This window comes from Sinocyclocheilus grahami, unplaced genomic scaffold (genome assembly GCF_001515645.1).
Source record: "Sinocyclocheilus grahami isolate Dianchi unplaced genomic scaffold, SAMN03320097.WGS_v1.1 scaffold6.1, whole genome shotgun sequence".
Classification (NCBI taxonomy): Eukaryota; Metazoa; Chordata; class Actinopteri; order Cypriniformes; family Cyprinidae; genus Sinocyclocheilus; species Sinocyclocheilus grahami.
Window position 1 is genome coordinate 1,535,981 of NW_015505185.1, and position 22,993 is coordinate 1,558,973.

The 22,993-nt window shown below is 37.0% G+C and overlaps 1 pseudogene; it reads left to right on the plus strand.

The window, feature by feature from the left end:
• The window catches only part of LOC107587887 (neurobeachin-like), a 258,279-nt pseudogene that overhangs the window by 61,004 nt on the left and 174,282 nt on the right, over positions 1-22,993 (plus strand).

Below are 22,993 nucleotides of genomic sequence, written 5' to 3' on the forward strand. Positions count from 1 at the left end.
CAGGTGCTGGAAAGACCCTTACAGCAATTAAAATTGTCTCATGCTGTCTATGGTTGTAGAAGCCAAGTAGTAAATCATTTTTTCAGACAGAGAGTTTCATGTGGAAGTTAAGATGTTGCAAATAACATGAGTTCATGCATCTGAAACATCATTTTCTTCATATTACAAGTTAATACAAATGAACCATCTATGGCAGTAAATATCTTATTTTTTTTCTTGAAAGAAGTCTCTTATGCTCTGCAAGGATGCTTTTATTTGAACAAAAATACAGTAAAACACTAATGTTGTTTGTGTTTTCTATTTGAATATATTTTAAAATTTAATTTATTCCTGTAATGCAAAGCTGAATTTTCAGCATCATTACTCCAGTCGTCATTGTCACATGATCCTTCAGAAACCATTCTAATATGCTGCTAAAGAAAGAATTCTTATTATTGTATTATTATTGAACACATTATTATTATTATTATTGTATTATTTTTAGTGCTGTCAAACGATTAATCGCATCCAAAATAAAAGTTTTTTCATGTAAAATATGTGTGTGTACTGTGTATATTTATTATGTATATATAAATGCACACACATACAGAATATATTTTGAAAATATGTATTTACATGTATATATTTATGTTTATATAATTTATATTATATAATTTATATATATGTTTATATATAAATATATTTAATATAGAAATATAATTTGTTTCTTAAATATATACATGCGTGTTTTTGTATTTATATATACATAATAATATACACATTACACATATATTATGTAAACAAAAACTTTTATTTTGGATGTGATTAATCGCGATTAATCATTTGATAGCACTAATTATTATTGAAAATTCTTAATTTTTTCATTTTATTTTCACTTTAGATTGTACAATCAATAGAGAGTTCAAATGAAAAGAACACTATTTATTTGAAACAAATATTTTACAATGCGAATGTTTGTTTTTGGTTTGTTTGTTTTTTCGGTCAATTTATTGCATCCTTGCTGAATAATAATATTAAAAAAAAATTCTGAAATGTTACTTTTGAGCTTTTGAATGGTAGTACGCACACACACACACACACACACACACACACACACACATATATACTGTATATGAAATATATATATATATATATATATATGTATATATATATATGTATATATATATGAAAAAATCATATAAATTATTTATAAAATACATAAAATTTCATCAAATCTGTGTTCTTTATATACACACACACATATGAACAAAAATCATATAAATTATTTATAAAATACATAAAATTTCATCAAATCTGTGTTCTTTATATACACACACACATATGAAAAAAAATCATATAAATTATTTATAAAATACATAAAATTTCATCAAATCTGTGTTCTTTATATACACACACACATATGAACAAAAATCATATAAATTATTTATAAAATACATAAAATCTGTATTATATACACAGAGATGTACACACAAAATATTCCTTAAAAACATGAATAAGGCATATTTTCTTTGGGGGAGAAAAATCAATCATAAAATCATATAGCAAAATCATCAAAAACAACAATAATTTCAAAATAAGATAAAAACTAAATATCTAAAGAACATAACACGATTGTACACACACAAGTGCAGAAGATGAAGGACTATCTTATCTTGAAAAACAGCTGGCGCTGAGATTAATACACCATCATGAACCTCCAAAACCCTGCAACACAAAAAGAAACACTCAAACACATTTGGCAATCATGCCAGGTGAAGAGGTCTGAGAGCAGCTCCTCCTAAACTATGTAAAAGTATTTGTTTCTGGTTGTCAAGTAGGTAATTCTCTGTGGCGGTCCACATTGATTTATTCTTCATTTGTCAAACTCTGCAGTCTTTTATTTATTTTTTTGTCTTTTCCCACAAAGGAATGGGTTATAGAAAAAGCAGTATAACATAATGAAGTGTTCAATTACTGCAACAAAGACTTCTGTTTTACATTGGAGTAACATCAGCTAACCACAAACCTTTCTCTCTCTCACACTCTCTATCTCTGTAAAAGCAAGCAAGACCTCACAAATTAAAGTCATGCATCACTCCTGCCTATTGTTTTCAACAGCACAGACAGTCTTTCCTCAGCAGTGTCTTGAGGAACATAGAAAGACTCCCTCAAGGAGCATCAAGCACACACGCGAACGGTCCTTTTGTGTGTACTTAACTTTAGTTCTTGCATATAACAAACCTCAGTACTCAAGACAGTGATAGAGCTGTCTGTAGATGTCTGTGCCATTAAATTGGATGTGTTGTTGTTCGGATAGCTAGTTCGTTGTAAACATGTTGACATATTGACTAACTTTCACTAACTAGCACTGCGAGTTTCAGTTCAAACTGTTGCTTTCTTATGACTACAATTGACCTAAAAGAGAAAATAGACTGTAGAGGAAGTTAAAAACAGTTGACGTTATGCCTCAGGCCATCCAAGATGTAGATGAGTTTGTTTCTTCAGATTTGGGGAAATTGAGCATACACTTACTCACACCGATGGATCCTCTGCAGTGAATGGGTGCTGTCAGAATGAGAGACCAAACAGCTGATAAAAAAATCACAATTATCCACAATTAATCCACATGACTCCAGTCCATCATTTAACATATTGTGAAGCAAGACATTGATGTACTGGAAGCAACTGTTAACTTTGTAACTGTTGCTTCCAGCTAAAATACAAATCCACTATCAATAATATTGCTTTCTGCAGTGAAAAATCTAGTCTGAATTAGGAGAGTTATATGCACAGAACAAGCACCATTGTAGCGTCTCGACCAATCTGACACACTAATTTTTATTTGATTTACAAGCAAAACCAGTCTGACGAAACTCTAAACAAATTTGTCATTGGATTTGATGTGAGAGGACAACAGGGGATGGACTTTTTCACTAAAGGAAGTGTAATGGATTCCTTATTATAGATTATGGTATTTTGGCCCAAAGCGACAGATTAAAGTTAAAACACCTTAATAATGGATATGTTTTTTGTTTCTTACAATTACGCAGCTGTTCACAAGACATTAACTGATGGACTAGAGTCATGTGGATTACTTGTGGATTATTGTGATGTTTTTATCAGTCGTTTGGACTCTCATTCTGATGGCACCCATTCACTACAATGGATCCATTGGTGACCAAGTGTTATAATGCTGAATTTCTCCAAATCTGTTCCTGTGAACTACTCTACATCATGCATGGCCTGAGGGTGAGAACATTTTCTGCAAATTTTCATTTTTGGGTCAACTACTACGACTCACTATAGCGCCCTCTGTGGTAATCCTGGGAAGTGTGAATATTTTTGCGTGCACATGGTTAATCACCTTTGTTAATGTTTAGCTGGTCAAAACCCAAGTCCAATTCTGCTGCAAGAAAGCTTTGTGTAAAACTCCAGGGGCTGAATAAATTCTCCTCCTTTTGGCTTCGTTTTCCCATTTTCCTGGCTTTAGAAGATAAGCCGTAGTATGACTCCAAACCCAATTACAGCATATTTACTGTGGCCTGCATTAATATTTACACCCTCTGAAGGGATCATTTTTCATTTCACTTCTGTATATGTCCTGCAGATCCATTTTGATGTGAAGCTTTCACATATACTACTGTTTGGGCCAATCTTAAGGATAGTGCACTGCGTAGGGGGGATGTGAGAGTACATATGCATTGATTATCTGTTTGACTCCATGCCAGATTCATTACTCTTTGCAAATAAGAGACAGCGTTTGCAGTGCGTGTTCATATTCACAATCAATTAAATGGTACAGGAAGAAGTGTTATTAAGTAAAAGAGATATCAGTCATTCTATTGATCTGTTTAGTTTTGTTTTAATCATGATTTTGGTCTTCTAATGAGATCCAGTAGACAGGCAAATTAATTAAAATTATTTTTTTCCCCTTTGTTTTGCTCAATTTTGAGATAAACTTGGCACCAATTTATACGGCCAGTTGTTCCAAAGTCTCTTAGTTTGCTGATTTTGGTGTTTACTAATGAAATTACGTGTTTAATATTAGTTTTAATACGGTAATGGCTGTTCAGATTAATGTGGGTTTAGGAATAATCTATTTTGTTTTGATTTGTTTGGACAAATGATGAATTATTTGGAGAAAAATGCATACTGTAATCACTCAGCATATTGACCAGGTTGGTAACATCCCATGATCTCACTTTAAAAAGTGCTTGCATTAAAAACGATCACATTGAGTGAATGATGAAGACAATGGACAATCCACTGCAGACTCTTAAACTAAACTAGATAATCTGTTTAATAAAAGCAATGCTAATCTCGTCAATGAAATGATTGATGAAAATGTGTATTAACGTTTTTTCGTCATCGGCATTGAAGACAACGTAGAAAGGTGTATTTCAGCAATAACTAAAACCTGCTTGAGCCGAACGCTGAACACTGGTAAACTGAGCTACTTAACACTTTACTAGCGAGTTGATTAGCTCACTCAAATGCATATTATGCAAACAAGATTAATCAGCTGCATCCACAACACAAACATATATTATGTTGCACAATGAAGCTAATACACGGAATTACATTTTAGATGTGTCAGTCACATTGCGAATATGCTGCAATATTGTAAACAGTCTCTAAAAGAATTATAATAAAAAAAATATCAGTCTACAAAAGCATGGAGAATTCGCTTCTAAAAATAGCTAATACTTCAATATACTTATTATGTGACAAATAATACTTGTATTCATCTATTATTTTAGGGTCTTTTAGGAAATTTGTATTTTGCTAATCTTACCTGTCGAATACATGTTTGAATAAACTTTTTTTTTTTACAGTATAAAAACTGAAAATTTGTTTGGTTGAAAAATTGCTGTTCCCTAAGTTTATTTTATTTTATTTTGTAAATTTTTTTTTATTTTAGTATTTTGTGCATAGTAGTCAACTAAAATTGTAAATAAATTAATTAATTAATTAAACACTATAAAATTGTCACGAATCCGGTTCATGAACTTTCCAATTCATTGACTCTCGCACTACACACTGTTGCACATCACCCCGGACTACATTTCCCATCATGCATTGCACTGATTGCACTCAGCATGATTATGATGGAATATTTAAATTTAAAACACATTTGTCAAAAGAAAAAAAATAGGATGGAAACGAAATAAATTTGCATTTAATCTGTTTATTGAATGACTGTTTGAATTGTTTAATATTTGAGTTAATATTCAATAAATATTTAGCAGAATTTTATAATTAGTAACTGGACTGCTTCCATTTATTCAGAAATATAGATTGAAGCAAAATCTGAACATGTTAATCTTTATTTTGAGGTAAATGGAAAAACAGCTCCAGTTGCTTAAAATGATGCTTTACAGTTCTTGATGAATGAAACCTTTAGAGACATGTAATTTCTCATAAAAAATTGCTGGTTGCTGCTATCAAATGAATAGGAAAAGAGGCATCTTAAATGAAGCAGAGTTGATCATTTCAGACAGTGTTGTAACGAATGATTGGTGGTGATCAGACCTCCCGAGATGAATGTGTGAATATGACAGCTAATCAATTTGTGTTTCATTTTATATCAATGCTCAGGTCATTCCCAGTAAAACAGCAAATGAAAAGCTGTCACACATGCACACTGTGCTCAAAAGGAGCTCTAGGAGAATGAGAGACCATCGCAGATGTTGCTGAAATGAACTGTGGCCTGTTGAACTCTAGCTGTCTTCCCGTCTGGAGTTAATAAGGGCTTGGCTTTTCTTCTGAGAACTCTGACCTCTGTAAAGCTCTTCTCGGCTGCCAGAAGCTGCTGTCTGTGTCGCAGCCCTCCACTGACACTCTTTGACACTGTTGCTATGAATTCAATGCCAATATCTGTGAAACATTAGACATGACATTTTTTAGATGTAGTGTAGTTTGTTGTAACAGTTCCTCTGTGACTTTGTGTTAGCAGACGGTCCTCGGCCCTCACAGAAAGAGATCACCTCCCTCAGAGCCTTCATGCTGCTCTTCCTCAAACAGCTCATACTGAAGGTGAGCAGCATTTATATTCAGATATTGTGTAACTGGATAATATTTAGCATATGCACACAAATAAAACTTTTAAAACATTTGTTTTTTAAAAACATTTTATTTTAATAATTGTTTTCTAATTATTAAGTTGGCTTGAGAGAGCATAGGTACCCCAGCAATAACATAGCAACACCCTAGCAACCACCCCAGATACCCTAGCAACCACATGTCAACACCCTAGCAACCACCCAGAATACCTTAACAACCATCCCGAGTACTCTAGCAACTGCTTAGGAACACCCTAGCAACCACCCCGAGTACCCTAGCAACCGCATAGCAACACCCTAGCAACCACCCAAAATACCTTAGCAACCACATAGCAACATCCTAGCAACCACCCTGGGTAATCTAGCAACCGCAAATCATCACCTTAACAACCACCCCGGGTACCCTAGCTGCCACCCTAAGTACCCTAGCAATCACGTAACAGCACCCTAGCAACCACATAGCAACCATCCAGAATACCTTAGCAATAGTTCTTAGCCATATGAACTAATTTAAGCTTCCATTCTATTTAATATCTATCTATCTATCTATCTATCTATCTATCTATCTATCTATCTATCTATCTATCTATCTATCTATCTGTCTATCTATCTATCTGCCAGACTGTATTACCTTCAAAACATTCAAGCTTCAAGCTTTAAAACTACTTTACACTTCAAACTGTTTCAGACTGCAAACCGTCAAGCTTTCAAAACTTTTAAAACCTTTTAAGACTTTTTCAAACTTTCTGGTCAGGCTTTCTCAAGCCAACTTAAAGTTTGTCTTGACAAACTTTTTTTCTAGTTTTAATTATAATTAATAATCATTATTTCTTGTTTACATTTTTGTTGTTGTAAGGTAGTTATAATACATTTGGGAAGGTCACATGCTAATTAATATATATAAAAAAACAAACAAATATATATATAGATAGATAGATAGATATACATATAAAATGCATTATTTTAAAAATATATATATTGGTCACACTATAAGCATTGTTATATGAATGCGTGAAAGCAAAAATGTTATTACAAATTAACTGGGACTGTTACAGGACCTGAGAGATAAAAGTTTCCTTAAACTGATACATTCATATAAGTTTTAACCTATCAGAATGATACCTACAGTGAATTTCATTTTTAATTGTGTGCCTGTCACAAATGCACGTGTTGATTTATCAAAGTACAGAGAACAGCTGCTCTAGGGCTGTTGCTTTGGCAGTTTTTCGTTCTCATTCACCAGCCTTAGCTGTTTACCATTTTCTAACAGGAACGTAGGAAAAAGTGTACACTTGTTCAGACCAGTGCTACCATATCAAGAAATCTGTCAGGTAGCCAAAGCACGAGCAAACAACAATTAGCTCTCAAGCTGCCTGTGCTCTCGCAGTAATAGGAAACGTGTGCATTCATCAGCACTGCTACAACCAGACAGTTCATGCTGCTTTCCTAATAATAAGAGACAGCTTGTAAAAGTCAGGACTCAAATTCGCTGTGAACAATAATTTCAGCAAACACAAACAGCCTCACTGAATTTGAACTCATTGTTATTATGTGTGTTTTCTTCTTCTTTCTATTTATATTTCATAGTCTGTCAGCATGCTGTTGGCAGTAGCAGCTTATAAGTGCATTTGGGTATTTACCAACAGCATATTGCAAAAGTAACGTTGCTCAGCGTTTTCTTGTTGGTTTTTTATTCGTCAGGACCGAGGTGTTAAAGAAGATGAGCTTCAAAGTATTCTCAACTACCTGCTGACCATGCATGAGGTGAGTCTTCACCATAATGCAGTTCCCCTTTAGGAACTCGAGCTGCGTCGAAACGCTATGGGAACGCCTTCAGCGTGACCACGCTCTGAATAACGTGTGTAATAAGAAGTGAAGTAGAGACCAGGAAGCTTAAAAGCATGTGCGGTGGATACAGTGGCAGCTTTCTGTTATTCAGCAAGCACTCTGTGTGTGTCAGTCTTATTTATTGTTGTCTGTCTCAGTTGCACAATCTTATTATGTCTAATGCTTCTCAAAAGACAAAGCTTAAGGGCGAAAGCAAGCAGCATTTTAGACTGTGTTCCACCCTTCCCGCGTTACATTACGGGTGGGGATACACTGCTGCTGAGGCACGGTGGCGATTGAGATCGCGGGGATCGCACATAGATCTGGCAGATGGGTTGGAGACGGGCTCGCCCTTACTCCGTCTGCACTACCTAGATCTAGCGCTCTCTGTCGAGATTCGGAAGCCCGCGATGCGATCTCTTCCCCCTTTGAGTGAGAGCTCGCTGCTGCAGCTCTGAGGAGATTGATATTGTTTGCATATGAGCAGACTGCTTTTGAATCGCTCATTCTCCCTGCCCTCGCTAAATAAGGGGTGGGGATGCACGCAATTTGTTTGTAGTCTCTTTTGGAGCAGAGCACATACAGTCAGCTCTTGAGGGGGCTGGCTGTTTTCAGTCTGTAAATGTCCCTAAAAAAAAGGAACATTACATTGGATGTTTAGGCGGATCTGCGGACCGTCATTCTCACAGGATAGTCTTCGGCTAAAACGTCCTGACGCCTATGGCCCAGGACTTCTGAGGGCCAGCCCCCTCTGGGGAAAAGCGGTGTACACCTCATTATACGGTGCGCGCTCTCCTCAGTGCCCTCAGGAGATCGGTCTGTCAACCCTGCCACCTCCGGTGCTTCAGGGCACAACGGTCTCCAGCGAGCGCAACTCTCAGTGTCCTTCCGGAAACGTAGCGGTTCTGGGGGGCTCGCTACCTCGAAGGAGGTCTCTAGAGCAGCTAGTTCGGTCTTCCCCTGCCAGTCCTCCACTTCAGGGCACTGAGCTGGCCACTCTAAGTACACCAGAGGCCAGTCTCAAGAGACTGGTTCCCTTAATAGGTCACCTGGAGGTGTGGGAGCCCCTGTCAAACGTGTCTCATTGGGTCCTGTCCTGAGCAGGCTCTGGTTCTGTCAGTCTAAGTCTTCCAAGGAGATGACGTGTCTGAGGACTGTAATTTTCAATTGGAGACTTCGGCCAAAAGAAAGTCCTGATGCCCATGGCTCAGGACTTCTGAGGGCAGGCCCCTCTGGGGAAGAGCGGTGTACACCTCATTATACAGTGCCCATCTCTCCTCAGTGCCCTCAGGAGATTGGTCTGTCAACCCTGCCACCTCCGGTGCTTCAGGGCACAACGGTCTCCAGGGGGCGTGACTCAGTATCCGCCCGGAAATGGTGCTGGGGGGCTCGCTACCTCCGAGGATGTTTCTAGCCACTCTTATTACACCAGAGGTCAGTCTCGAGAGACTGATTCCCTTAGTAGAGTATTTGGCAACATGGAAGCTTCTGCCAAATGTGTCTCAATGGGTCCTGTACACTGTAGAGAGAGACTACAGAATCCAATTCGGTTCTCCGCCGCCTCATTTCAACGGGGTACTTCCCACTCTGGTGGGCCCGGAGCAGACTCTAGTAATGGAACAAGAAGTAAACACTCTCTGGAGGAGGAGGCCATCGAGGTGGTCCCTCCTCTTGACAAAGAGTCTGGGTTCTATAGCTGGTACATCATTGTTCCAAAGAAAGATGGAGGGTTGCGTCCCATTTTAGATCTGCGTCAATTGAACCGCTCAGTCATGTGACTGTATTTCAGGATGCTCACAATCAAACAAGTCAAGTCTCAGATCAGGTCCGAGGACTGGTTTGTCACGATCAATCTAAAATTGATCTACCAGCTCATCTGACCTAGCAGTTTTCTAGCAAAACTGCTTGACAATGAGTTTCCGGCCCTCCCTCACTATCGCGACTGCCGTGTGGATCGAATCGAACCGAGCAGGAGACAATTATGCCTGCATCGAGATCGAATCCCACACCACGCCCAGATAAGTGGTTCTCAGTAATGGAGAAAGCACACTTTTCTTGCCGTTTAGTCTTAACCCCAGCACTTTCGTATGGGCAAGAACAACACCTCGATGCTGAACTGCCGTCTGCTCCGATAGAGCTAATATCAACCAGCTTGAGTTCCTGAAGGGGAACGTCTCTAGGTTACACATGTAACCATGGTTCCCCGAGGGAATGAGACGATTTTTAACTCAAACCACTGCAGGCTGTCAGTCTTATAATGGAAGTGAATGGGAATCACGGCTTTGAGAGTCAAAAAAAACATACACAAACAAAACCAAATTAAACCCTGCGGCTCGTGACGATACATTGATGTGTAAAGACACGAAACGATCGGCAGATCACAGACTTATAAGTGCATTACCACCACCTATCTCTTAAATGGACCATTGACACTCTATCTACAATCTCAATTAGGAGTGTCAATGGTCCATTTGAGAGATAGGTGGTGGTAATGTACTTATAAGTCTGCGATCTGCCATAAAGCAAGAAGAAGAAGAAGACGCATCACGCCCGGCTGAAGAAGAAGACGTGAATGCGATCAGGACGCCCTCAGGACAGTTCGGACATTGCAGTAAATCAGAGGTAAAAAATTATATAAATACTGTTCAGTTTCTTGCACAGACCGATCGTTTCATGTCTTTACACATCAGTGTATCGTTACGAGCCGCGGGGTTTAATTTGGTTTCGTTTGTGTATGTTTTTTTTACTCTCAAAGCTGTGATTCCCATTCACTTCCATTATATGACTGACAGACTGCAACAGTTTGAGTTAAAAATCTTTGTTTGTGTTCTACTGAAGAAACAAAGTCACCTACATCTTGGATGCCCTGGGGGTAAGCAGATAAACATCAAATTTTTGGGTGAACTATCCAAATTCACCCAAATTATTGGGTGAATTTAATTATTAAAAGGTTCAAGTACAGTTCCTGTCAAAATTTTAATTCTAATCATTTTTTCCCCTCAACTCATGAAATTAGTTCCTTAGACAATTACTATTGTGCCTTTGAATGTGTAATTATTTTAAAATAAATAAACTTTATTTATTTATTTATTTACTTATTTCAGAACTAAAATAAAACATTCTTTTAGATATTTTCTTAAATGTTTAATTTGGGCCGGGTAGCAAAGAAAAATCGCCCAACATCCAGACACATACTGTAAAAATTATGTTCTTTTGGACTTTCTATTTATCAAAGAATCCTAAAAAAAAATCACGGTTTCCAAAAATATTAAGCAGCACCACTCTTTTCAGCATTGAAAGTAATAAGAAATATTTATTGAGCTGCAAATCAGCATATTGGAAGGATTTCTGAAAGATCATGTGACACTGAAGACTGGAATAATGACTGCTGAAAATAAAGCTTTGCCATCACATGATAAAAAAAAAACATTAAAACAGAAAATGCTCATTTAAAATTGTAATCATATTTCACAACATTGCTGTTTTTACTGTATTTTTTTTTATATAAATGCAGCCTTGGTGAGTGCAAGAGTCTTTCAAAAGCTTTAAAAAAATGATAGACTCATTCAGTACTGTTTGAGCATCCCAGAATGCAACCAATGAAAAGAGTAAGCAAAACTCAAATCTAGACAAAGGGTGGTGACTTTAATGAAGCTCAAATATAGGTTAACATTTTTCAGTCAGTACGTTTTTTCCATATGCCCATTATTTAGTAATTTTCATACTTTACTGTTATTCTAAAATGTAGAAAATAGTCCCATTAAAGAACAGTTACACCTGTACAAACTTTTAACTTTGGTTTTGGAGTTAAATAAAATCTAGCACAGGGTTGCATTAAATGCTTGTGTTTTACTCTGTTCAGGATGAGAACATCCATGATGTTCTTCAGCTGCTGGTGGCCCTCATGTCTGAGCACCCAGCCTCCATGATTCCCGCATTTGACCAGAGGAACGGCATCCGGTGAGATCTGAGTTCACACCAGCCTCTTACTCCACACATACACACACACAGTCAAATTTCATTATATTTCATCTTGTCTGCGATGATGGAGTTTGCCTACATGATACAATCATGAATTATTCACAAGACTCGACATAGGAATTGCAATGATATTTTCATATTTATTTATTTTTTCTGACAAGTAGGATAAAGCTCACACCCTGTGTGTCAAGCTAATGAAATATAGATGGATTTGATAGAGTTATTTGCTTTTTGAAGTTTTGGGTTTGGCTCAAAATAACTGATATGACTTTGATTAACAGCTTCATGGTGCTTTACACAATGCCGTTTCCTCTTGAGTATTATATTATTATCTGCCAGTTTCACATTTTTTGAGCAGCAGCCACATTGAAAAAGAAAGTGTTTGGTACTTTCCCACTGTTTCTTGGTTTTTGACTAAATTTAGTGAATTAATTCAGAATATTTCTTATTTTAGTTATAATTTAATTTAATTTCTTTTCAGGGTGGTGTACAAACTACTGGCTTCTAAGAGTGAAAGCATCCGAGTTCAGGCTCTGAAAGTTCTGGCATATTTCCTCAAACACTTAGGCCACAAGTGAGTACATCCATTCTTCTCTTTCCCAGAGACATATTTACAGTGAAGTCTTCCAAGAGTCATTATCTATCTCTCAAGTGTATCCGACAAGGTTAAATTTGTGGTTGCATAAGGACAGAGTCCTCATCAGTAATGTGTTTATGAAATTTTAAAGTTCTTCTGACTGTTTGGTGTTCTCTATATGGCTCCAGGGCTTTTGGTACTTACAGTATAGTGAGATACTCGACCTAGAAGCCTTATATTTGAACTAGTGTGCGATTGTGTATGTTGCTGTTTGTGAGTGTGTATTTATATTGCAGTTTTATATCTACTGTACGTGTTTGTAATTTTAAGTAATTAATTATTTCAATAATTATTAAGAAATAATTACACTAGTGGTCAAAAGTTTGATGAAGTCTCATGTTCACTAAGGCTGCGTTTTTGATTAAAATGTACAATAAAATCAGCAATATTATAAAATACTATTACAATTTAAAATAACTGTTTGAATATATTTTAAAATGTAATTTATTTCCGTGATGGCAAAGCTGTACTCCATTCTTCAGTATCACATGATCCTTCAGAAATCATTCTAATATTCTGATTTGCTGCTAAAGATCTCTTAAACATCTCTTATTGTTATCAATGTTGAAAACTGTTTTTCCTGCTTCTTTATTCTTAATTATTCCAAAGTTTGACCGCTAGTGAATTATTAATTATTATTAAGTATTATTCTTTTTTATTATAATTATTATTAGTAATATAAAGTTGTTATTTCTGTTCTGGATCTCAATACATAATTTTAGAATATTCAGGTTAATATAAAATAATATACAAAACTAAAATAAATGTATGTAGCCTATTTATGTATGCATGACATACATATTTATTTATGTATGTCATACATACATATCTATGGCTGCATTTATTTAATCAAAGATACAGTAAAGAGTAATATTTTGAGATATTGCTACAATTTAAAATAAGTGATTTATATTTTAATATATTGTCAAATGTAATTTTTTTCCCGTGATGGCAAAACTAAATAAGTTGCTTCTGAGAAAAATAAGCTTTTGACCGCTACTGTATTTTAAATTATTATTTGTAATAATTAAAAAAAAATGTACTATATATAAATTTTTTTTTAGAATTGAAAAATAAAAGTATAATTTAATATAAAAATAGAAAATGTATATATAATAATCACAATGTGTAATGCATATTTTGAATTATACGTTTTCTTTCATTTTAATATTTTTATTATCTGAAACTTGATTGATGCAAACCAAAAGATAGCATTATTCATAAAAAATTAATTAGTCTAGCATCAGTGCTAAAATAGCTTCACATTATGTAAAGCATGAGACTCAAAAAACTCTAAACTGTTATTTACTGTTATTTTTTCTGACTGAATGAGCCAAATAGCTGATAAACATTCATAACCTCATATAATTTTTATTAATGTTCTAAGATCTGACGTTGCTCGGCAACCATAAACACCTCATCTTCGCTTTATGCTCTGTATTTTGCATTACATAATGTTTCCGTGTCATGCTCACATGTAAATAATGTAAAGCATTCCTGCCCACTGATGCAAGTACATGTACAGTGGTATTTCAAAATCTTTTTTGCTTAAACATTTACATTTAGTCATTTAGCAGACGCTTTTATCCAAAGCGACTTACAATTGGGGGATACATAAAGCGATTCTTCTTAAAGAGGCAAACAGACACAAGAAGTGGTTGTAATACCAAGTTCTTAGACATTGTTCAAATAAGTACAAGCTAGAAAGAGAAGGAATAAATAAAGAGAGAATTTTTTTTTATTAATTTTTTTTTTTTTATTATGATGAAGTCAAGTAGCTTCGAAAGAGATGAGTTTTCAGCTGTCGCTTGAGAGGGGGAAAGGGAGCGTAGGTTTCTTCTAAAAGTAACCGATATGGGGGTTGGTGGCACACAGGTAGCAAAATGTAGTTGAAATGTAATGAAGAAATGATCAGAGATATGTAGGGGTTTTACCAGAATGTTGTCTGCGAAGTGTGGAGTTTAAAGAAAAAGAAGAAATGAAGTCAGCTGACTAACAATTCCAGAGACCCATAGAGAAAGAAAGCAGTGCAGTAGAGGATGTAGAGATAGGATGCAGGTTAGCAACATTGCGTTGCCGTCTGCGTGTGACCGTAGAGCGTCGTCGAGAGACAACCGGAATGGTTTGGAAACACATGATAGAGGTGGGAAAGAGAGGACAGAAAAGGAGAGTGTGTACAGGGAAGAGCAAAAATATACTTAAGTGCCTGGGCAATTTCGTTGCTCGGTGAAGTGGTGCAGGTAAAGTCGCAGGTCTTTACACTCGTTGGTCTTCACACGAGGAGTCCTGAACGCTTCCGCTGATGCTTTCGCGTCAGTGCACAGACATCAGATAAATACACAGTCTGAGACACTAAAGTGAAAACAGCTGTGACCGCCTTCTAATTAGCACAGCCAATAGTCTATAGCAGGGCAATTCCTCCAATCGAAACTACAGTTCACACTTAAACGCAGGAAGGGAGCAATTAAATTACACGCGCTCCTTCTTAGCCGAGGGCAGTTATTATAATTACCAGAAAGTGCAATCAAAAATACAAAAATACACTCACGTGCAGCCGTCTGTCTCTTCTGTTGACTAATCGCTTGACCCAAGTTATGACAGTGACCAAGCAGTTTAAATACTGTACGGTCCCTTCTAATTAGCACAGCCAATAGTCTATAGCAGGGCAATTCCTCCAATCGAAACTACAGTTCGCACTTCAACGCAGGAAGGGAGCAATTAAATTACACGCGCTCCTTCTTAGCCGAGGGCAGTTATTATAATTACCAGAAAGTGCAATCAAAAATACAAACGCAAACAAAAATATAACGTAGAAATAGGCAGAAAACGAAGTATTCCTTCTTAGCAGCAAGTAATAATTCCAACAGCAGATCTATAACCAAGTATTACGCAGGACATTCACGTGCAGCCGTCTGTCTCTTCTGTTGACTAATCGCTTAAAGGCACAATATGTAATTTTTCGCCGCTGGAGGGCGCGTATTCAAAATAAACAAAGAAACAAAGGCGTAGTTTGATGACGGCGTGACTGAGTGTGGAATCATGGGAGTTGTCGTCTTCATCCCCACAGCTGATGCAATCCGACGGGACTCGGGCAGAAATCATGTTCATGGATGAGCTAATGATTTATTAACATAGTAGAATACACAAGTCAGCAAAATACATAACACTGTTCTAGTGGTTTTTGGATATTTTAATAAAAAAATCTTATATATTGTGCCTTTAATATGCTTCTTCCGTTGCACACTATATATTGTCAGATGTACCCTGTATGTATATCTGAATATACAGTATATGTGTGTGCCATGAGGCCGTTTCCCTTAAATGAACACTTCTGAGCTATCTGAGCTGTTTTTAGAGCTTTACAAGCCCACTGACATTTGCAGACTTGTACTGCCGTTAGCCTAGAGTGCACATAAAATCCACATTTGCTTTTTGTCATCATTAGCGTATCCATCGTTGCGTGGTTACCATCCTGAATGCTCACAGGCACTTTTCTGCTTGTCATTTTACTGTATAGTCCCCATTTGTCTGTACCTGCTGTTGGGCAGGACTGCGTTTAGGAGGCTTAGCATCCTGACAGTACCTCAGCATGATGTGCTGCTGGATATTTTGTGATTGTGAAAGTCACAGCTCTCCCAGTACGAGACCGTAGAGGTGGCTGCTTCGTTATTCTGTGGGGAAAAAACTGAAGGTACCTGACACCCAGCAAAAGGTGACAAGCTCAGTCGCATTCAAGGCCTGTTCCTGCTAGCTTGACGTTAGCTGTGAGGTATATGAAAGTTTGCAATCTAACTACAGTATGTTTTCTGTGTGTTTGTGGTTTGTCACAGGAGGAAGGTGGAAATAATGCACACAAACAGTCTCTTCACTCTTCTTGGGGAACGACTCATGCTGCACTCCAACACACTGTCGATAACTACGTACAACACACTATATGAGGTAATATAAGGTGGTTATTTCTATTCAAGATCTCAATACAGCATTACAGTCTTGCAGAAATATTCAGGTTAATATAAAAATATACAAAACTAAAATATATAATATGTAAATAAAAAAAAATATATATTATATATAAAATAATATACAGTATATTTATATATACAAATATATATACATACACACACACACACACACATATACATACAGTATGTGTGTGTGTGTTGATAAATATGTATAATAAATGTACATACTGTACAAAGATATTTCATTTTGTCTCCTTAATGTTATTTAATGTATTTATATTATATACACAAATGGTAAGAAATTAAATAGGTTCGCCAAGGCTGCATTTATTTAATACAATAAAGAGTAATTGTAACAAAGTTTGTAGGTCGGGAAGAAGGAGGCGGGAACCGGCGAACATTCCAAGAAAACTTTAATAATAAAATAAACACCAAATAGCGCGACAGCCCCTCGCGGACGACTGCCGCGCACAAACGAAACCAAAACACAAAATAAAATCCAGGCCTGGTCCTCTCTCGTCTTTCCCTGTCATCACTCCTCCTTTGTATCCTTCCGGAGCTCCTCCGTGAGACTCGAGACCGGTGAGTGGCGCAGGTGTCGCGCATTCGCAATTACTCCACCGGCCTCGCTCCGTTCCCACGGCTCTCGGCCCCGCCCCTCTCGTCACAGTAATATTGTCAAATATTATTGTAAATTAAAATAACTGGTTTCTATTTTAATATATTGTTAGATCTAATTTAGTCGTGTGATGGCAAAGCTGAATTTTCAGCAGGCATTACTCCAGTCTTCAGTGTCACATGAAACATTTGTGCTGCTTAATATTTTTGTGGGAACCGTGATGCATTTTCTAATGATTCTTTGATGAATAGAAAGTTAGAAGAAAAAAAAAAACAGAAATGTTTTGTAACATTAAATATCTTAACTTGGTTGTTTCTTTCATTTTCGTAGCATGTTAAAAAATAGCACCACAGCATGCTGTTTCTAGCTAGTAGTTAACCACGAAGAGTCAGTTTAGTTAGTTTTTACATGACTAACTTTTGACTGTTTACTCAGTTCCGTTACATTTGCATTACACAAAATATTTGAGTAGAGTTTGCAGATTTTAAGCCATTTTAATAACTGATGCTTAATCTATTCCTGCAGTGTTTCAAATTACTTAAATTGCATGATGATTTATGCCGTATATACCTGTTTCGCTTCATTTATGAGTCTCATCTGATCCGTTTCCTGTCTAGATTTTGACAGAGCAGGTTTGCACGCAGGTCGTCCACAAGCCACATGCTGAGCCCGACTCTACTGTGAAGATCCAGAACCCAAGTAATTCTTCCTGTCAGCTCATTTATTCTTTTTGTGGCCTGGTGCTAATACACTTACTGTCATCTGTGGAAGTTAAAAGTTTAGTAGCGAATGATTAAATGTTTTCTTCTGCACATAGACTTCAGCCAGGGATGCCCGTTTCATTTGTGTCAGTTAGTGAGACCGCATGCTCATTGGTCCGCATCTGTGCCAATCAGACAGAACTCTGAGTGATTAATGCTTGTTCTTCCATTGGTTGTTCTCAGTGATTCTTAAGGTGGTGGCCACATTGTTGAAGACCTCCACACCCAGTGTGGACCTGATGGAGGTGCGGCGTCTCTTCCTGTCTGACATGATCAAACTCTTCAGTAACAGCCGTGAGAACAGACGGTGAGGGTCTCTTCCTTTCTCACCCTTTCCCCCATGACAGCAATTAACCGCCTTGTGAACGGACCAGAAAAGAGAGTGGAAAAAAGAGTGATGTTCTCCCTTGTTGTTGTGTTTAATGGGCACCCCCATTTAATAATCCAGTGTTTCTCTCGCAGCAGATGTTTCACATGTGACACATTCGAGTCCACACCAATTTCGCTGCTGTCCTATTACTGTTGGTTTTCCTTTTCTTCTCTCCAATGCCGTATACAACATGCTCCTCTGTGCCGTCACAAGTCTGGCAGTCAATCAGCCGCCCAGTGTGTGCTGAAATCTCAATTGGCTGTTATTATTACGTTTCATCATCTCCATCAAGTTCTACAGTGAGCCACTCAGAATTCAAAGGAAGAAGCTTTTTAGACTAGATGAAGTCATTATGTTTCCAAAGTGCTTTTCTGAAACATCTGTAAACAGTAGATGGTAACTAGAGCAGACACTTATCTTCTCTATTAATGGAATAGTTCATCTGAAATAAAAATTGTGTCATTATTTACTCATCCTTGTGTCGTTCAGAGTGGCTTTTTTCTTCTGTGAAATGCTAAAGAAATTATTATGAAGACTGCGCTACACACTGTTCTCCATGCAATTACAGCGAATAAGGAACAAGGTTTTCAAGCTTCAAAAAGGATGCAGAAGCACCATAAAAGTGTTTCACACAACTCTTCTGAAGCCATACAATAGATTTGTGTGAGGAAATTCTCCACATTGTTTTCCATTCTTCCTATCTTCCCTTTCAGTTAGTTAATTCTGTGAAAGATCATTGAGTCAGTGAGTCAAGAATCAGAATTAGTCCAATTCTTGAACAAATCTAAAGCATTTTAAACCTAAATAGACTGTAGAAACCACTGATGCCAACAGTTACTATGATCTGCTTATGATACTTTTAGGAAGAGTAGCTCAGATCAGTTTTGTGAACTAGTTCAGTCATATTTGATTTAAGAAGAGTTGGTACTTTGCTCATGAACTGATCAAGGAGAACTAGTGCAGATGTCAAGCTTTACTGTAGATAACAAATTCAGTTTTGGTTTATTCCTCACACAGATTGATTGTGCGACTTTGAAAGACTTTGAATATAATGCAGAATTAGTTTGGACCACTTTTATTTGAGTCCTTTTTGTAAAGTCCCTTGGAAGTCTTGAAGTCCCCATTAATTTTCGTTGTAAAGCGAATTCAATTCTTCAAAAATTTTCCTTTTGTGTTCCACTGAATAAGGAAAGTTGGGTGAGTAAAATATGTAAAAAGAGTAAAAAGATTTTCATTTCAGGGTGAACTAATCCTGTAACGATGGTTTACACGCTGTAGCTTTACCGCTTGCTAGCCGGTAGGGATGTGTTCAAAATTAAATCATCCTTACTCCAATCTTACAACCTGGAGTGTTTTAGCAAAAGGAACAAGTTTAATTCATTCTGCCTCAGTCAAAGGTCCATTTATTATGCCACAATGCACTGAGAAAAAAATGACAGTGAATAACACAAAGTGCTTCAGGTGTTATTCAAATAGCTGCCAGTCATTCTTAGCGTTACCTCGCAGATCTGAAGTTTAATGGAGGTTGGGGCTGAAATTGCTTTGTGTTACTTGTCGGTTTGTGAATTAGGTTCCAACTTTGAGTGTCGTTTGAAGGTGTTAAAAAATATGTTTGTGGAGGAGAGGGAGGATTTAACACGAGTGACTGCCGCAAGCTTAATCCATCTCATTTTCTGTGTGACAGGTGTCTGCTGCAATGTTCCGTTTGGCAGGATTGGATGTTCTCTCTCAGCTACATTAACCCTAAGAACTCAGAGGAGCAGAAGATCACTGAGATGGTTTACAACATCTTCCGGATTCTTCTCTACCACGCCATCAAGCACGAGTGGGGCGGCTGGCGTGTGTGGGTGGACACACTCTCCATAGCCCACTCCAAAGTAAATAAACAGTTTTCATCAGCTGAACAACAGTATAGTGGTAGAACTTGTGAGCTTCTCCATTGGTCAGTACTGATGTGGATATCTAGAAAGCAGGGATGGGTGATATAATCCAGATGAACAATACAGTGGGCTCCAAAAGTGTGAGAATTTCATTTGGAATACAATTCAAATGTTAATGTAAGGAAGTAGAAATTAAATGAATGGAAAATGATATTTCAATTCATATATCTTTACATATAAAAAAGCAACATTAGTCAAGGCAGATTTATAGATGGATTGATTGGATAGATAGATAGATAGATAGATAGATAGATAGATAGATAGATAGATAGATAGATAGATAGATAGATAGATAGATAGATAGATGGATAGAGACTCAAACGGATGGATGATGGATGGATGGATGGATGGATAGATATATGTAGATGGGATGGATAGATGCATAGACATGGATAGATAGATAGATAGATAGATAGATAGATAGATACATAGACTCAAACGGATGGATTTTTAAACTATGTATTTTTTTTTAGTATCTGATTTGTTTTGTGTCCTCATAACCAGACCTGTGTAACTTTTTCATTTTTTTTTTCACTTTAAACTTTTCAGGAAGTTTGCATTTAAGAAGTCTAAACTTGTCACAACTCTTTGTTTGGCAGGTGACATATGAAGCTCACAAGGAATATTTAGCTAAAATGTATGAGGAATACCAGCGACAGGAAGAGGAGAACATTAAGAAAGGGAAGAAGGGGCTTGTCAGCACAATTTCGGGGCTTTCTGCTCAGGCTTCGGCCATTAAAGGCACTCTGGAGCTGGACCCGGATTCCCAAACTCAGACTCCTGAGAGTGAAGCGGATGAACCAGAGATGACTGAATCAGGGCGGAACCTTTTGTCTGAAACTAAATGTTTGGATGAGGAGAACCCAGCATCAGGTGTCCATGTGGAAGTTCATGACCTGCTTGTAGATATCAAAGCTGAGAAGGTTGAGGCCACAGAGGTCAAGATGGACGACATGGACCTCCTGCCTGTCACTGAAAATGGAGGCTTGGTGGAAGTGGACTCTCTTCTGGATAACGTCTACTCAGCTGCAGTGGAGAAGCTAAACAGCAGTGTAAACAGTGTTCTGGTACCCAAAGCCACCATAGAAGACAAAAGCTCAGGTCCTCTCATCACACTGGCTGACGAAAAAGATGCCATTCCCAGCAGCAACACCTTCCTCTTTGGCACGATGGCGACCAGCTCGGGAGAAAACCTCCTTCCTGAAATGGGACCATCTGAACCTCTTCCGCTCTCAGGAGTGGAACCTCAGGTCCATACCAGCTCTAGTGCAGACCTTGGGCTTTTGGCTCTCATGGCGAAGAGCTCGAAAGAGTTGGACACTAACCCAACAGCTTTGGAGGATGACAGCTTTAAGATGAGTGGTTTTAGCGTCTCTGAAGGGGAAAGCCTGTCTAAATGCCCAGGGCAGATAGAGACGGTGGCAGTAGATCTGGAGCCAGGGGTTTCTGGGGTAAAGAGCACTGCAGATGTTACCAGCACCTCATCAGACACAGAGAAATCAGATGATGGCAAAGATAAAGAGGTGAAGAAGATTCTGACTACTGCTACAACACAGGTAACTATGTTGGCAATATGTACTAGTCTGGGGTCAGTACATTAAAATTAACAAGTTAACTCTTGCAATTAATTTTTCCAGTTTAACGGTGTTAAAAATATGTAACGCAGTTAATGAAGGGGCGGAGATAGGGTTGGCCACCCTACTAACAACAGCTGCTTCTTGACAAGAATTGCATTTATTTAGAAGTGGAACGTCTTTACGACCACATCAAACAGGACACTTTTCAGATGCACTCTCAGATGCACATACGTTGTGCTCGTAGTGCCTGCTCTTCATTTACATGCAAAAATACGCCGGCGTGTGCTGTGGCCTGTATCATTTCATATTAATATTAAAATTAAACTACAAGCATGCGTGTCAGAGTTGCGTCACGTTCAGCAGAGGCAGCTCTTAAAGTAATAGCAGCCAAATAACCTAAGAATCCTGCTGTGATGTCTGTTAATAAAAGATGTATAATAGAAAATCAGTAACTTTTGTAGCTTTAAGGATTCATCTATATTTCATTTAAAATTTAGTGCTTGATAACTTTATTCAATTTCTGTATATTTCCTACTTGCTGAAGGGCACAGGTAAATATGACATTTATTATAATGGGTTTATGTGAAGATTGTTTTAAGTTCACTTAAACTGGAAGTTATTTTATATAACAAGTCTAATAAATGTTAAAATTGATAGCTCTCAATTATACTGTACTGTTGAATGGCTATATCCAATGGTTAAATATTTGTTTAAATTTCCTAGAGACATCAGTAGTATTGGTCTCACGCCTTCAGTCATTAAAAAAAGATGCCACTAAACAAATATTAAAAATATACCGTCTTCATGTTGTTTCTACATTCATTTGAAGATTAAATGTGAAATGATTGCGATATAAAAATACTATATTTAAAAACTTTAATGTTAGGCGGGATTAATCATGATTAATCTCGATTAATTTAAGAAAAAATGTGATTAATTAAATGATTAATTAGTTAATTTTTTTATAGATTGACAGCACAATTATTTATTTATTCGGTAAAAATAAATGCTGTTCTTTTAAACTTTCTATTTATCAAAGCATCCTGAATATATGTATCAGTTTTCCACAATATTGTTAAACCGCACAATTGTTTTCATCATTGATAATAATAAGAATGTTTCTTGAGCAACAAATCAGCATCTTAGAATGATTTTTGAAGGATCATGTGACACTGAAGACTGGAGTAATGGCTGCTGAAAATTCAGCTTTTCTTCATAGGAATAAATTACATTTTAAAATATATTAAAATGGAAAACAGTTATTTTAAATTGTTATAA